Source organism: Dermochelys coriacea, chromosome 3 (genome assembly GCF_009764565.3).
Source record: "Dermochelys coriacea isolate rDerCor1 chromosome 3, rDerCor1.pri.v4, whole genome shotgun sequence".
Taxonomy (NCBI): Eukaryota; Metazoa; Chordata; order Testudines; family Dermochelyidae; genus Dermochelys; species Dermochelys coriacea.
This window is the reverse complement of record NC_050070.1, coordinates 126821941-126838780: the sequence shown is the minus strand read 5'-3', so window position 1 is coordinate 126838780 and position 16840 is coordinate 126821941. Positions and strand designations below refer to the sequence as shown.

The window sequence follows — 16840 nt, the reverse complement described above, 5'->3', positions numbered from 1 at the left end:
CAGCCTCTCCAACCGCGCAACTTCTTCCTACAGCTCCTGACATCCATTCCCACCTGACTAACTGGGAGGCTTTTAACTAGTTTCAGCCAGCCCCTGATTGGCTTCAGGTGTCCCAATCAACCTAGCCTTCTCCCTGCCTTCTGGAAAGTTCTTAATTGGCCCCAGGTGTCTTAATTGACCTGGAGCAGCTGCCATTTCACTTATCCTGGTTCCAGGGATTTGTGTAGCCTGGAGCTAATATATCTATCTCCCACTACTCTTCCATAGCCATCTGGCCTTGCCCCATTACACCCTATAAAATCGGGACATCTGGTCATCCTATGTTTTCTAGACTTTTAATCATTTTTGTCAATCTTCTCTGGATTCTCTCCAATTTGTCCACATCTTTCCTGGAATGTGGCACCCAGAACTGGACACAATACTCCAGTTGAGGCCTAATCAGCACAGAGTAGAGTGGAAGAATTACTTCTCGTGCCTTGCTTACAACACTGCTGCTAATACATCCCAGAATGATGTTGGCTTTTTTTTGCAACAGTGTTACACTGTTGACTCATATTTAGCTTGTGGTCCACTATGACCCCCAGATCCCTTTCCGCAGCGCTCCTTCCTAGGCAGTCATTTCCCATTTTGTATGTGTGCAACTGATTGTTCCTTCCTAAGTGGAGTACTTTGCATTTGTCCTTATTGAATTTCATCCTATTTACTTCAGACCATTTCTCCAGTTTGTCCAGATCATTTTGAATTTTAATCCTATCCTCCAAAGCGCTTGCAACCCCTACCAGCTTGGTATCATCCACAAACTTTATAAGTGTACTCTCTCTATGCTATTATAGATTCATAGATTCATATATACTAAGGTCAGAAGGGACCATTCTGAATTATCCATTATCTAAATCATTGATGAAGATATTGAACAGAACCGGATCCAGAACCTATCCATGCAGGACCCCACTTGTTATGTTCTCCTAGCATGACTGTGAATCACTGATAATTCCCTACTGTATGGGAATGGTTTTCCAACCAGTTTTGCACCCACCTTATAGTAGCTCCATCTACGTTGTGTTTCCTTAGTTTGCTGATGAGAAGGTTATGCGAGACAGTATCAAAAGCTTTACTAAAGTCAAGAAATGGCATATCTAACACTTTGTGGATGGTCATGCCCGATGTGCTGTGTGCCCTGGAAAGAAACAACACCAGTTACTTTTGGCATTCACAGAGCAGCTGCACATGGTGGACTGTTGATTTAAGGTCTTGGGAAACAAGCGCTGAATGGTGGTATTGTATCATTATGAAGGCCTGGGATGATGAACAGGGGCTGCAGAATTTCACCTTCCTGGAAATGTGTGCAGAGCTCACATCAGCATTGCAGTGGAAGAACACCAAAATGAGTGCTGGTGGAGACATGTATGGTGATTGCTGTGTAAATTCCAGACTACTACCAGTCAGTCACAGATCAGTTTGAAGTCGGGAAGTCCACTGTTGGGGGCTGCAGTAACAGAAGAGTGTAAGGCCATTAATTGCATTCTGCTATGAAGGACTGTGACTCTTGGCAACGTGCATGAAATAATGGATGGTTTTGTGGCAATGGGATTCCCCGACTACGGTGGGGCAATAAATGGCACGCATACCCCTATTTTGGCCCTGGACCATCTTGTGACGGAGTACAGCAATAGAAAGAGGTACTTCTCTATGGTAATGCAGGTGCTTATGGATCACCTTCGGCGTTTCACTGACATCAACACGGGGTCGTTAGGGAAGATGCATGATGTACGCATCTTCAGGAGTACTGGCCTGTACAGAAAGTTGCAAGCAGGGACTTTCTTTCCAGACCAATGGGGGATGTTGAAATGCCCATAGTGATTCTGGGAGACCCAGCCTACCTTTACTCCCATGGCTTATGAAGCCTTATATGGGAAACCTGGACAGCAGCAAGGAGCGCTTCAATAATAGGCTGAGCAGGTGCAGAATGACTGTTGAATGTGCCTTGGCAGATTAAAAGCACACTGGCACTGCCTTTATGGCAGGTTAGATCTAAATGAGGAAAATATTCCTATGGTCATAGCATGCTGAGTGCTCCATAATATTTGTGAGGCTAAGAGTGAAAAGTTTCCCCTGGCATGGAACGTGGAGGCAAACAATAAACAGAAGCATGATTGTTAGTGCACTTACAGCATTGAATCATTATAGTAAAATACACCTCTTTTTAAATACGAATCAGTTTCTCACTGTCCCTGGGCAAGCACGCAGCTTGGCAAATGCCCTAAATATCGTGCGTTTGGCCCGCGGAAGGCAGGGGGGCTCAAGATGGGGCAAAGGATCTACATGGCTTTTTAAGGAGATCACTGCAGGTGACTAGGACAAAATTGTAAATTCAGCCACCATTTTCCACAGGCAGGAGTCATTGTAGCCAATATCTCCCTCCTGAGGGCAAACAAGGATGCATAGGCGCATCTCCTGCATGTGTGCAGCTTCAGATCGGGTCACTGTGCTGCTCTCTTATGTGTTGCTTTGATCGCTGCACAAGTGATTTCTGACTGATGTGGGAAAGTTTCCTACAATGGGGGAAAGAACAAAGCTGCTCTGCTAAGGAACCTTCAGCCGAGAATTGGTGAGTAGGTCCAGGAAAGTTTCCTAGAGATCTCTATGGAGGATTCCTGAGAAATCTCTGCCATGCTGCTTAGCTGCACAGGGGAATGTGAAGCACACAACAGCTAATAATGTACATTTCTATCCCTTCACCCACTTCTAGAATGTAACAAAGCAAAGAACAGCTCTGCCTCATAACCGAGCAACATCAACTCAAAAAGATGATTTACCAGAGCTCTCCTCTCTTGCATTGTGCATGCCAGAGACTGAGTACTGGCTAGAACCCTCCAGAGTTGAGAAGAGGTCCTGGGTCCGCACGGTACCAGATGATCCTATTGCTTATCCTCCATCTCGAACTCCTCATCCACAACTTCATCCTCTGGGGTGATTCCACTGGCTCCAGCTCTGCTGCAGGTTCCCCAAGGCTCTCGGCATTGGAAGTGGGATCGCTGCCAAGGATGGCATCCAGCTGTTTCTAGAAGTGGCAGGTCTTCGGTGCAGCACCAGAGTGACAGTTTGAATCCATTGCCTTCTGGTTCTCCTGTCTCAGCTACTTGATCTTTGCAGGGCACTGATGCATGTCCTGTTCATAACCCTTCTCCAGCATGCCACGAGAAATCTGACCTTACATATTGAAGTTCCTACGGCTGGAGCGGAGCGAAGACTGCACAGCCTGCTTTCCCCACAGAGCCAATAACTCAGGTATGCTCCAAGCGGGAGAGCGTTTGCTGCATGGAGCCACCATGGTCAGCTGAGAAGATGCAATATGAGCTCTCCATGCTGAGCAAATAGGAATTAAAAAGAAAAGGAGTACTTGTGGCACCTTAGAGACTAACAAATTTATTTGAGCATAAGCTTTCATGAGCTACAGCTCACTTCATCGGATGGCTTATGCTCAAATAAATTTGTTAGTCTCTAAGGTGCCACAAGTACTCCTTTTCTTTTTGTGAATACAGACTAACACGGCTGCTACTCTGAAATAGGAAGTAGAATTCCAAAAATTCCTGGGCCTTTAAAGCGGAAGGGGTGGATGCTTGTGTACCTGGGTGGAGGGCAGCAAGTTCAAACTGCTGACCAGAGCGGTCAGGATGGGAATTATGGGACATCTCCTGGAGGCCATTTACAGCAACATAACCGAACACAGTGTCTACCCTGACACTTTGTCAAATATAACTTACTGCAAAAAGCTCCACTCCTCTCACTGAGGTGGTTTTATTTTTTCAGCAAAGCAGGAGAGTTTTGTTGGCAGGAGGAGCATTGTAGCATATATACCTCCAATGAAAGCTTGTTGACAAAACTCTGTAGCGTAGACAAGACTTATTGTACCCAGTTTTTTGCCAAGGTTTTAAAAAGGCATGTTCTTAACTTGGATTTATTTTGTTTTACATATAGAGAACGGAACAGCCCTTTAATGGTCTGACTCAACCTTGTGTTGCATTCCAGGCTTTGACTGTGCAAGGGAGCATACATGTAGATTGAGCCCTTGAGGTAACTGCAGGAATTATATGTATTTGATGCATCACCTTTTACATGAATCAACCTTTAGCGCTGTTCGACTGCTGCTATTGATTTTTTAATGCACTAGAGCCCCCTGAGCTTTTGTTCTTTCTGCTCCCTGTGCCTAATTTTTTGCCTTTTTTAATTAAAATACATTTTTTAAAAAAGACTGCTAAGTTTAAAATTTCAGAAAAAAACCTGCAGCTTTAAATTGCATCTTCTTTATAAGAATGTCCTTGGGAAGGAAGATTAGAATAAAAAGTTGATAATCATAAGCAGTTGAAAAGGATGACTGTAAAGCAATGAATGGAAAATTAGTGTGCACACTAATTCCAGTAAAACAGCAAGACCAAAATAAATAAATAAATAAATGCTGTGTGTGGGTAGAGGGGGGAGGGGGAATGTAATGGAGGGAAGGTTGATTACTGACAGATGGTAATAACCCCATTAAATAATATATTTAGCTCAGTTTGTTCCGCTTTAAGTGTCTGAACCTTGCTGTTAGAGGCTATGTGCAAAATAGTCATCATACGAACATGAACCTGGAAACAAGGGGCTAGATCCTCAGGCCTGTCTGAGCATCATTTGGCTCAGGACCTGAGATGATGTCTTCCTGATCCTGACTAGAAGCTGATTTAACCCTCAGTTAAAGTTAGAGCAGCTTTTGGGCTTCTCTAATTTGTGCCCAGCTGGAGTATCCCCCAGTGGGTTGTTCTGGTCATTGGCAGAATGCTGGAATACCAGGGTTTTTTTAGCCTTGTCCCCTTACCCTCCACTATAGTCTCTACGGTGGAGGAGCCATGAGAGAGTGATGGAGAGCCAGCTATATCAGCCCTACATCAGCTAAGGATTCCCCTTTATGCTGGGAAAATCCTTGTACAGACAGATAAGTGGCTTTGTGGTTGTTTTGTACTCACAGACTGGCTCAGAGTTGCTGCAGCAAGGGCCAGGGTTTACTCCAATGGATTTGGAATAAATCAACAAATACTTCTATACCTCTGTGTGGGTGGGTGGGTGGGTGGTGGTGTTCTGACAGCTGTTCTTGGAAACAGTTGGTGTGGTGATGTCAGCCTGCTTAGTCAATGACTTTCCTGCAAGTAGTTCACTAGCTATTCCTAGAAATACATAAGAAATCCCAGGTAATAGTGCTGGAACTTGAAAGGCTCTAACTAAAATTTAAGGATGCGGGTGGGGAGAAGCAGAAAGTTCATTGTGATGAGTGAGTGTATAAAGTATGTTCTTCAAACTCCAGCCCCAACCCTGCAGCCTTTACTCATCCAGTGAAGTCAGAAGGATTAATCACGTGAGAGAGTCTTGCAGGGTGAGGCCAGCGTATTCTGGCAGCTATATACCACAGTGATATTTCCATCAGAGAGAGTGCTTGTCAGAAAACTGCAAAGTAATATATAAAATATTTGAATCTCTACATCTACCACATAAACTGTTCAGAGCTCTGCAGACACTGAATTGGTCTCAGATGTTTCTAATTTTTTTTTTTAAATTCAGGTTCTGCTATTTTAAAAACCCTATTTAGAGTGGCTGGCACACCAAGGGGCAGCTGCAGGGAGCAGTATATAGGTACTACATCTGAGTCAGTGCCTTGGAAAGATGAAGGAGGTAATGCCTCTTAAGCAGTCCTTCCCCTCCTGACATGCTTGATCTCTGTACATGGGTTAGAAACAATCTGGCTCTGAATATTTATTTTAACTCTCAAATTATGACTGTTCACTGCAACGTTTCCTTGAAGCTTGGGTAAGAGACGTGGCCATCGGATGGCACTGCATGAATGCAGACAGGTCCCTTTCTGATTCTTCTTGGGCTACTACTGGGGAAACTATTATAAACCAGTCAAACCTAATTAATCTGATTCCATTTTTGTCCATGCTAATTCTGTCTGGATTAAAAATCATTTCAGTTTATTAAATTATTGGTGAATGTGTATAATGCAGTTCTCCTTCATGCTATGAGGCTGAACACCATGCCTATCCTTTCAAGAAACCAAATGCACAGATAAATTAGGGCCTGCTCCTGCTCTTATGGTGAGCAAGAACAAATCTCCCTGGACTTCGGTGGTGCAAAAGACGCTTAATGCAGATTAAATAAATTAGGCGGGTGTTCTCTTATTTAGCTCACTTTTGGTAGACCGGAAAGTGGCATAAGCAACCCGTCATTTCAGCGGATCCTTGTGTCTGCCCTCTAACTCTTTTACTTATACATATATACATAGTAAATGTGACTGGATGAGTAGACGCATTAGAGAGCAGACACAAGGATCAGCTGAAGCAACCTGTCATTTATGCCTCTTTCCTGTCTAGTGAAAGTGACCTATATAACTGAGCCGGTAAAAAGAATTCAACACAAGAAAGGACAAGACAAAATAGTTAGTTACCCTTCACACATGCACCCCCCTCAAAAAACAAACAAACAAACAAACAAAAACCCTACCTAAAACCCCCACCCCTAAAAGCTTCTATAAATAAGTCTGAAGCAGTCTACAATTTCAGGAAATATGTGACTTTTGGTACATTGTTTTCATTAAAACCATCTCAGAATGGCAAAACGTCAGATGTCAGTAGATGTGGTCTACTGTCTGTAGGCCCTGTAGTACAGCCACACATCTAAGTAGTCCCAATGATTTTCTTGTTTCTATTCCCATGAATAAGGTGTCTACAGTATTAGGCCCTAAAAAGGGGGACTGACAAATCAGGACATTTGGGTTCCATTCCACATTAATTTTTATGGATTATTCACCCAAGTGAGTTGCAATTACCAGAGTCTTGTCTTTTTTTTTCTTTTTTGATTTGTTACATAAAATCAATAAAGATGGACTCTCTCCCACATCAAATTTACACAGTTCATATTTAACCATTAGAATGTGTTCCCCACACCCCAAAGGTATCCCCATCTCCTTCCCTTCTCCAGATCCCTTCCTCTGACCAACAAGACCCCATGCTCTTCTGACTACTCTGCCCCACCCCCCAGTGTTTTCCCTCTGCTGCTGGCCTTTCTATCTACAGTCTCGTGCAGTCAATGATGTTTTAAGGGTTATGGTGTCAGTGTAGTTAAAATTAATAGCCTTGCTGCATAATCTTTTTTTTTTTTTTTTTAACAGTAACGGAGTGTGATTGAACAGGAGGAAATACTCAGTATCATTCCAGATCCTAATTAATCTAGTCTGATCCACATCTGTGTGTGTGTGATTTGATTTTGGAGTATAAATTATCATGAAATAGCTTTGCAGAACAGTTGTATACCGGGTTATAAAATGATATACTGAACAAGTTCTTGTTTCTATTATGGAATCTTTTGAGTAATTTGGCCAGTGCAGTTAGTGTTACTTATAGAAAATGGAAAAGATTTAATGAAAAACTTTATCACTTTTTGTTTTAAAAGAATTTCATAATATGGTCAGCTATGGTTAATCACTAAGCCAGAACCTAGAGTATTAAAAATGTGCTCATGAAAATTAGACCTATATTGGTTTCTTCTTAAGATGTCTGGACTGGGATTTTAGTCACTGGTTCAGCTTTAGGGGTGCAAAACGGAGGAGACACTATTTAAACCTGTGTATCTGACCTCAATACAAACTAATGCCACACTGCAGTAAACGCTGTCTTCACCAAGGGGTTTGTGTGTGCACAACTACACCAGTGGCTAACATCCCAATGTAGACATGGCTGTCTGTTTCCCAATGTAGCCTGTTTTGTAGCCTGGCTATCTGTTTTGTTCTGGTTATACAGTGCCCAGCCCAATGGGGTCCTGGTTCAAGATTGGGGCTCAGAGATGCTACAATAATACAAATAAATGACAAACGTTACTATTAAGTTGCACATTTAGCCCAAAGATTTTTTTTTTTTTTGCTGCATTTGCCCACTCAAGCCATTTCTTCTCATTGCTGTCAGTAACATTACAAAACAGCAAAAGGAATGATTCTGGGGCAGCCCAGATATTGGCTGATTTCAGGAGGCTGTGAGCAAGCAAACTGCTTGTTTTGGGAATAAATGAAACTTGGCATGCAAGGTCTCTGCACAAGAAGAAGTGTAGGAAAAAAGGTTGTTTAGGAAAAAAGAAGTTAATGGTTTTGGATGGTGTTTGTACACTGCTCTAAAATAGGATCAGCAAAGCTTAGCGTTTAGGAAAAAAGATCTTTTTTGCAACAACTTATTTCATGTTATGCAAAATCTTGTCTTTTAAAGGCAGAACTCTTTGGTTTTAATGTGTGGATGTGATTTGCACTCCATATGATTTTATGAAAATATGCTAATGAGTGTGAATATAATGTAACTGGAATCATAGAATAGAATATTAGAATATTAGGGTTGGAAGAGACCTCAGGAGGTCATCTAGTCCAACCCCCTGCTCAAAGCAGGACCAACACCAACTAAATCATCCCACCCAGGGCTTTGTCAAGCCAGGCTTTAAAAACCTCTAAGGATGGAGATTCCACCACCTCCCTGGGTAACCCATTCCAGGGCTTCACCACCCTCCTAGTGAAATAGTGTTTCCTAATATCCAACCGAGACCTCCCCCACTGCAACTTGAGACCATTGCTTCTTGTTCTGTCATCTGCCACCACTGAGAACAGCCGAGCTTCATCCTCTTTGGAATCCCTCTTCAGGTAGTTGAAGGCTACTATCAAATCCCGCCTCACTCTTCTCTTCTGCAAACTAAACAAGCCCAGTTCCCTCAGCCGCTCCTCGTAAGTCATGTGCCCCCCCTAATCATTTTCATTGCCCTCCGCTGGACTCTTTCCAATTTGTCCACATCCTTTCTGTCAAAAAGGAATATGCTTCATGAAAAAGGTCTCTTGTAAGGTATCATTACAAAGCTTATAATCTACTGAGTGGGGTCATCCTATTTGTATAAATGTATAATTCTTGTATCTGAAACTAGAAATATGAAATATAACTCTCAGCTCTTATTGCAAAGTGTGGGCCATTAATGGTGGTTTGGAATTTTGATGGCTCCCATCAACTGGGACAACTGGTTGTAAATGGCTCTGTTTACTTGCAAGACTTTACTTGCAAGACAGGCCAGGAAGAATGAAGGTTTGGTGTCTTACAGGACATGTAACCATGTCACCTGGTACTGGAATCCATTTTAAACTTGTGCTTTTCCATTTAGAAGGATGGGTGGGGACCCAGAGAGAAACAAAAGATTCCCAAAGGTATTAGAGGGGGTGGAACAGAACAAAGGGGGTTCCAGTCATGAGAAATCCCCTAGTTACCACCTGAGCTGGAGCTAACAAGAACTGTACCAGGAGAAAGAATTGGCCCCAGACTAGGAAGGAGTCCAGTCTGTGAAAGAAGCTTATTGGAACATCTCTGAGGGTGAGATTTTATCTGTAATTCTTAATGTATTAGGCTTAGAAGTGCGTGTTTTATTTTATTTGCTTGGTAACTTAGTTTGTTCTGTCGGTTATTACTTGGAACCACTTAAATTGTACTTTTTATACTTAATAAAATAACTTTTGCTTATTAATTAACCCAGAGTAAGTAAGTAATACCTGGAGGAGCAAACAGCTGTGCATATCTCTCTATCAGTTTTATAGAGGGTGGACAATTTGAGTTTACCCTGTATAAGCTTTATACAGAGTAACACAGATTCATTTGGGTTTTGGATCCCATGGGGAGCTCAGTGTCTGGGTGCTGGAGATAGGAGCACCTCTTAAGCTGTTTTCAGTTAAGTCTGCAGCTTTGCAGCATGTGGTTCAGACCCTGGATCTGTTTTGGAGCAGACTGGCATGTCTGGCTTAACAAGGCAGAGTTCTGGAGGCCCAAACTGGCAGAGAAAATGGTCTCAGAGGTTGTCTCGGCACATCAGGTGACAATCCCAAGGGGGTCTCTGTGACCGAACCTGTCACAATGGGTTCCTAAGCATTGTATACTACATTGCCCTTTGAGTATTGGCAGTGGGGATCTCCACTCTTATAATGTGCATGTGCCCAAGAGCATCAGGTAAGAACACTCTTTAGAAGGGAATGATGGCTTAAGCTTCACTTTTGCCTGCTGACAGCACTATATATTCAGGCTCGAGAGTATATATGGGAGTGTAACCTCAGCCCCTCCTCGTGCATCAGCTACAGGTGGAACCCCTAGTTTTTCTCTTCTTTTACTTTAATGGGTGTTCACCATTAACATTTCAGCAAACCAACACTTGTGAAGACAGTGGCAATCAGTATATTATTAGTTCTGTAGTTACTGTAAGTAAATGGATTTTTTGGGATCAATTTCTACTCTGTACCGCATGTGCCATGGGCTGACCAGCTCTGTTCTTGGTGCTATCAACAAAACCAGTCTCCGCAAGAAGTCTCTATTCAAATGGTCTGCATGTTGCCAAGGCGAGATGTCCATCACTGGCCACCATTCTTGTGCCTGTAGTGCCTGGGAGAAAGGGGATTGCTCAAGTCTGTATTTGACCTGAATGTTCTTTGTTTCCTGCACCTATGGCCATTGAGAATTGAAGCTTAGCTTTCTCTTGTTAGAGAAGGCTGTATGAGTATCTGCTGCATCTGAATGTAATCATTCAGAGTTGGGACCATCTTTGAAGCCGTGCTGAAGGCTAGATAACTTGCAATTGACAAGATCCAGAGGCAAACAACAAAAGTCAAACTCTGCACCAACTGCTCCTTCCTGTGCACATAGGAGGAAAGTGAAAAAGATGGGGAGGAATGACCCAAACCTCACTTAGTATGATGTGATGAATACGATATCCAGGGGATAGAAAGAGAGAGCATGAGACTGCGCCAAGATCAATACAAGTTTGGAAAGAGTTGATACTTGGTATATAATGGGGGGAGCTAGCTTTCACTTTATGGAGGGAGTAGCCTCACTCGCTGTTGTCAGAGTACATACAAGAGGTAAACATAGGAACTCCATGGGACACCTTTGATCGTTGCCTCACTAAATAATGATGATGATAGAGATGAGTATCGTGATAGGCTGACTTTTCTAAGGGGAGTAACACAAAATCAATAGCTTTTTCAAGGGGCAGATTTTAAAACTGAGGAAAATGGTTAACAGAAGGGTGAAGTAAAAGCCATAAGAACCTAACCGGCATGCAGGCTTTTCAGAAAACTGTACTAGAGGCCCAGGAAACTGGTGTGCCTCTGAGCCAAAGAAGAAAAAGTAAAATGAGCATGATTAAGCAGAGAAGTACACAAGCTTATTAGGGCTAAAAAGCATCTCTTTCAGAGGCTAAATCATCTCTGAGCAATGAAAATAGCATGGCAACAGTATTGGATAAGATGCAGCTAAAGCACTGCAGCTAAGTATGTTTTCTATATCAGGAGAGAGAGAGAATCAGGCGCACAGGCTTTACCCTCTATCTTATATACTAGCCCTTTCATGCAATTCCAGTGGCAGAAAGAGACTGTAAATCTAGCAGAACAAGCCCCTGGGCAACAACCTGTGTGAAATGAGGATGTCTGGCTCAGGTACAGCTGGCAAACTATTTCTGTGCTGCCCAATCACAGCCTTTGGCTTAGGAAACATGCGAGAGTCATGGCTAGAGCACTGCTGTGCTCCAGTTACTCTCAGCTGTGAAATTTGTGTTCCTGCTGAGCATAAGTTAGAACAGCCTTGAGGCTGCTCTAACCCATGCCAGGCAGTGGGTTTAGAATACAAAGAAGTGCCAACCCCCCTTCCGCCATCCTGTTCCTCTTTACAGAGAGGAAGTATAACTTAGAATTATGTGAGGTAGGAAAAGAGTTAATTGTGATTGGATCACGTAGCCACTCTGAGCATAGGGCTCCCATATGATCAAGCTCTATAGTTTCTATGCATATTGGATTTTATTGGGGAGGAGTATGAAGAAAATCCTCTTCTAAGAGGACTTTTCCAGAAAATTAGCAGCCATTGGAACATTGTCAAGTTAAATTTTAATCCCAAATGTAAGTTTCTTCATAATTTCTGTAAAACTGTACAAAAATATGTGCATGATTTTTAAAAAAAATTCTATTGCGGATTTTATTTTAAAAATAAATGTGCATTCCCATCACTGATGCTCCCCCAAATCCTTTTCTGATCTTGTGAATGGTGGACATGGCGAATAGGCTCCTAAATCTCACCCTATGCCTGTTGCTTGGGGTACCGTGGGGAAGAGGAATCCATGACCACCTTCCATTTGAGAAATGTCCCATGCACAGGTGCTGAAAGGCTGGTAACTATGAATCAGGTATGTTTGGGGTGAGATGACATAAAATTGTTTGCCTGCCCATCCACGAATGGCTCTTCTTCTTAATATGTTCATCCCTCTCTAGGGCTGGGACTGAGGCAACAGGTATGCTCTCTTTGCCCTGGTTGCAGCGGCAGCTGCTGCCGCCAATGGCCATAGGAGTGCGCAGGGGATGCTAACTCCATGCCCTGTCCCACTAGCCACCCCAGAAGTGCTGTAGGAAGAGTAAATGAGGTGGCGCTATGCTGCTATGGCGCTGAGAGCAAATTCTGCAGCCGTCTTTTCCTCCTACTTGCCCATGCTGCATGTCCAGTCCCAGCCTGCTTTTTTAAGAGCTCAGGTTACAGATTGTTGTAATAAGCCATAAAACCAGTGTCTCTGTTGAGTCCAGGATTTTTTTTTAAGCACCTAGCCAATTTATGAATTTAAGCTGCCAAGATTGATTTTGAAAGTGTTGCTCGGGTTTCATTGGAGGATGAGGACTGATAGGTCAGATGTAGAGTGATCGCTTGTCTCTCTCACCAAGAGCAGTGGGTCCAAAAACAGGTATTACCTCACTCACCTTGTGTCTCTCTAAAGGAAACGCTGACATTTAAAAATATAATTTTTAACAGTCTGTCTCTTTAACAGAGATGGATGTGTCTGAGGAGGAAGCTATAGAGCCACTTGAGAAACTGAAGCTCAGTAAATTGCTAGGTCTTTCAGGTACCAGTATTCATTTAAGAATTCTGAAATAAATTGTGCAACAGAAAAAATACTAATATACTCAGTATGGGCTGATCCAAAGCCTAGTGAAGTTGGTTGAAAGATACCCATTGATTTTTTTTTTATGCTGGGTTCTGGACCAGGCCCCAAGTATGATATATATGAAATAGCTGTAAAAACAGCAGGAGTTTCTGAAAATAGGCACCACATTAGTGACTTTCTAAACTGCCAAAAACTAATCAGAGGGAGCCTATTTCAGATTGGTGAATACCACTATACCAGTGGTGGGCACATGGGCCGCACGCAGCCCATCAGAGTAATCTGCTGGTGGGCCGCAAGACAGTTTGTTTATATGAACTGTTCGCCACTGCTTCCCGCAGCTTCCATTGGCCAGGAACGGTGAACCTCGGCTACTGGGAGCTGTGGGCAGCTGTGCCTGCAGATGGTCAAAGTAAACAAACTGTCTTGTGGCCCGCCAGCAGATTACTCTGATGGGTTGTGTGCAGCCTGTGGCCGCAAGTTGCCCACCACTGCTCTATGTTTCTCTTTGAGACTATTGTGCTTGTAATTAAGGAGAGGAAAGTACAACATTTGGCCATGTAAACCCAAATAAGGCCAAGTTAGTGTGGCTTTTGTAAGGAAAGATCCATTGTCTCTTTCTACCCTGTTAGAATGCAATGCAGAGACAGCACTGGTAGGTCTGCTGGGTGACTTCCTTTTGTCCATAAACAAGAGAAGTTGCATCAATATTCATCCTACCTATTTTTGTGATATTTGATATAGTTATCACAAAAATACCCTCGCTCACCTCCAAGAACCTGCAAGAGTTTATGAAGATGATTTAAAACAACTTGGGTCTTGTGTCTGAGACCTAATCCATGAGGTCAGTGGGGGGTAACTGTTCTTCCCTCTCCAAAGCCCTTACCTGCAGTGGCCCATAAGACTCAGTCTTTACCACTATATTGTTCCCCTGTTATTGAAGCCACTAGGAGAGCTGTTGGGACAACATAACATGGAGTGCCAGCAGTACTCTCTACTTCTCCTTTAATATCAAATGTAAACAGCACCTTCTAACAGTTTTCTCAATGCCCAGCCAAAATAGTCTCCTGGGTGAAGAGGACCAGGCTAAAGCTGAATCCAAGCAAAACTGAAGTGATGCTGGTCGAAGGGAAGAAGCTCTTCACAGAACTTGGCTTCTCTATATCACCTCCCGATAACAGGGGCATCTTCCTTTCCATTACTAAATTGGCCCTCAAACTTGGGGTCTTCTGGATTCCATGGTACTGTTACATGCTTTTGTGATAACTATATCAAATATCACAAAAATAGGTAGGATGAATACTGATGCAGCTTCTCTTGTTTATGGACAAAAGGAAGTCACCCAGCAGACCTACAAGTGCTGTCTCTGCATTGCATTCTGGCCCAAAGCCTGATTGGGAGGCACCAACAATACCGACAGGTAATGGGTGATGGCGGAGACTTCCCCCCAGCTTCTTAATTAGCTTGCCTAAGAAAGTGAGGTTATTTATTGGGTGGTATTTTTTCCTAGTGTCAGCCGATATTGACTATACTGCTGGTTGAACCATAGTTTGTTTTAGGGCAATATGTAGACCCCCTTCATTGAAGGAGACAGTGGCAATCTCTGTTAGGGCTTCTCTACCATTGAAATGCTACAGTGACACAGCTGCACCACTGTAGCGGGTTTCCCTTTGCTGTAATTATTCCACCTCCTCAAGAGGCAGTAGGCAGGTTGATGGAAGAATTCTTCCATCAACCTAGTGCTGTCTACAGCAGGGATTAAGTCGGTTTAACTATGGTGCTCAGGGGTGTGGATTTTTCAAACTCCTAAGCAATATAGCTGGGTCAACCTAAATTTTTAATGTAGACCAGGTCTTTGTCAGGTTCCCAGGCATTCTTTACCCTCTTTTTGAAGTTCTAGGTAGTGGTCCCAACTGCCCTCTATGCTTTCACATAACCTTGTTATCTGTGGATTCTTTATTAAAGCAAACATGGAGAATGTTGAACATCCGATAATTTATTTGTTTTTTAAAAAGCAGTTCTGCTAAGATAGAGAAAACCTGTTTCTCTTATTACGTGGAGAATGAGTGCTTAATAAAAGTCTAAATAAAAACAAACCTAGCACTCCACCTTATCCACATATCAGAGAGATATCGGAGAACACTTCAATCTCTTTGGTCACTCGATTACAGACCTAAAAGTGGGAATTCTTCAACAAAAAAACTTCAAAAACAGACTCCAACAAGAGATTGCTGACTTGGAATTAATTTGCAAACTGAATACAATTAACTTAGGCTTGAATAAAGACTGGGAGTGGATGGGTCATTACACAAAATAAAACTATTTCCCCATCTTTATTCCCGTCCCCCTTCCCCCCACCCCCCACTGTTCCTCAGACCTTCTTGTCAACTGCTGGAAATGGCCCACCTTGATTATCATTACAAAAGGTTTTTTCCTCCCCCACTCTCCTGCTGGTAATAACTCACCTTACCTGTTCACTCTCGTTACAGTGTATGTGGTAACACCCATTGTTTCATGTTCTCTGTGTATATAAATCTCCGCACTGTATTTTCCACTGAATGCATCCGATGAAGTGAGCTGTAGTTCACGAAAGCTGATGCTCAAATAAATTTGTTCGTCTCTAAGGTGCCACAAGTCCTCCTTTTCTTTTTGCGGATACAGACTAACACGGCTGCTACTCAGAAACCAGCTATTTAACAGTGGCTCTTGGACCATAGGACAGAAGTATCTTCTTATTTCCAGATCTGAGACTATGTATACACAAGGAACAGGGTTGTCTTAGAAGCAGGCCTCCTAATAGGAATCAGAGACATTGTTGCTATATTCTGGTTAAAATGCAGATCCATCTCATAATGGAAAACTATACTTATTTTGGCAAAGCAACCTTAGTCAGCTAGTGATCCCAAACTGGAATGAATGCAAGTACAGATTTCAGGCCCTGCAAGCTAAACCCATTACTCTAACAAAGCTATCAGACTCTTCTGAAATTTAAGAATCTGTGTATGGTTATTCATATTTATGAATATATTAATTAACAGAATTGGGATGTTTAATGTGAGTTGGTTTATTCCTCTGTGTGGGAATTATAAAACAATTAGAAGAGAAACAAGAGCTGCATATTAGGGGACAGTATTTTCACCCAAAAGTTCAAACTTGTCCTAACAAATGCTGAATCCATGATGAAAATCCCAGCCATCTGGAAAATTGTAACAGTATCAGTGAACTTCTAAAACTGTGTTTGTTCAAATCTGAGCCGGTCACTGGGAACAGGCCAAAGATGTAAAAGCTATAATGTGTCAAATTCTGGGGCCACACAGGATGCAAATGAGAACTGAACTTGTTCCAAAGTGCTTTCTTACTATAACCCCCCTGAATAAGCAGCAACAGTGAGGCCATGATGTCCGATCACAATCCTAATATTGCATGGATATCCTGAAATCTTACATCAAAGATTGTTTATTAAGTGGATTATTTTTATTACCCCATTGTACTCCTGCTCTTCCCAATTTCCTTCCTGTATTGTCCGATGTAATCCTCAATTGTTGGCTTTGTCATAGTATGAAACACACACAAAATCAAAAATCACTTGATACGTCAGTACTCAAGGAAGAACGAGTGTGTGATCTCACTGCTTGTTCAAGACGTACTCTTTTTTTTTTTCCGTCCAGATTTGAGGCATACGTTCCTCTGATTCCAACAATGTGATCTTATCACAGGTATTTGGCTTGCATTCTACACTTTCATTTTTATTGTGTGGGATCTAAGCCTCTGATGCAAACAGTCTGCCAAACATCCTCCCTCAACTGCATATGATTTCCCTCCCCCTCTTCAAACTCCT

General features: G+C 42.5%; 1 protein-coding gene across 1 annotated transcript in view; it reads left to right on the top strand.

The window, feature by feature from the left end:
* The window catches only part of PDE10A (phosphodiesterase 10A), a 603707-nt gene that overhangs the window by 188605 nt on the left and 398262 nt on the right, over nucleotides 1-16840 (top strand). The window lies entirely within an intron of this gene.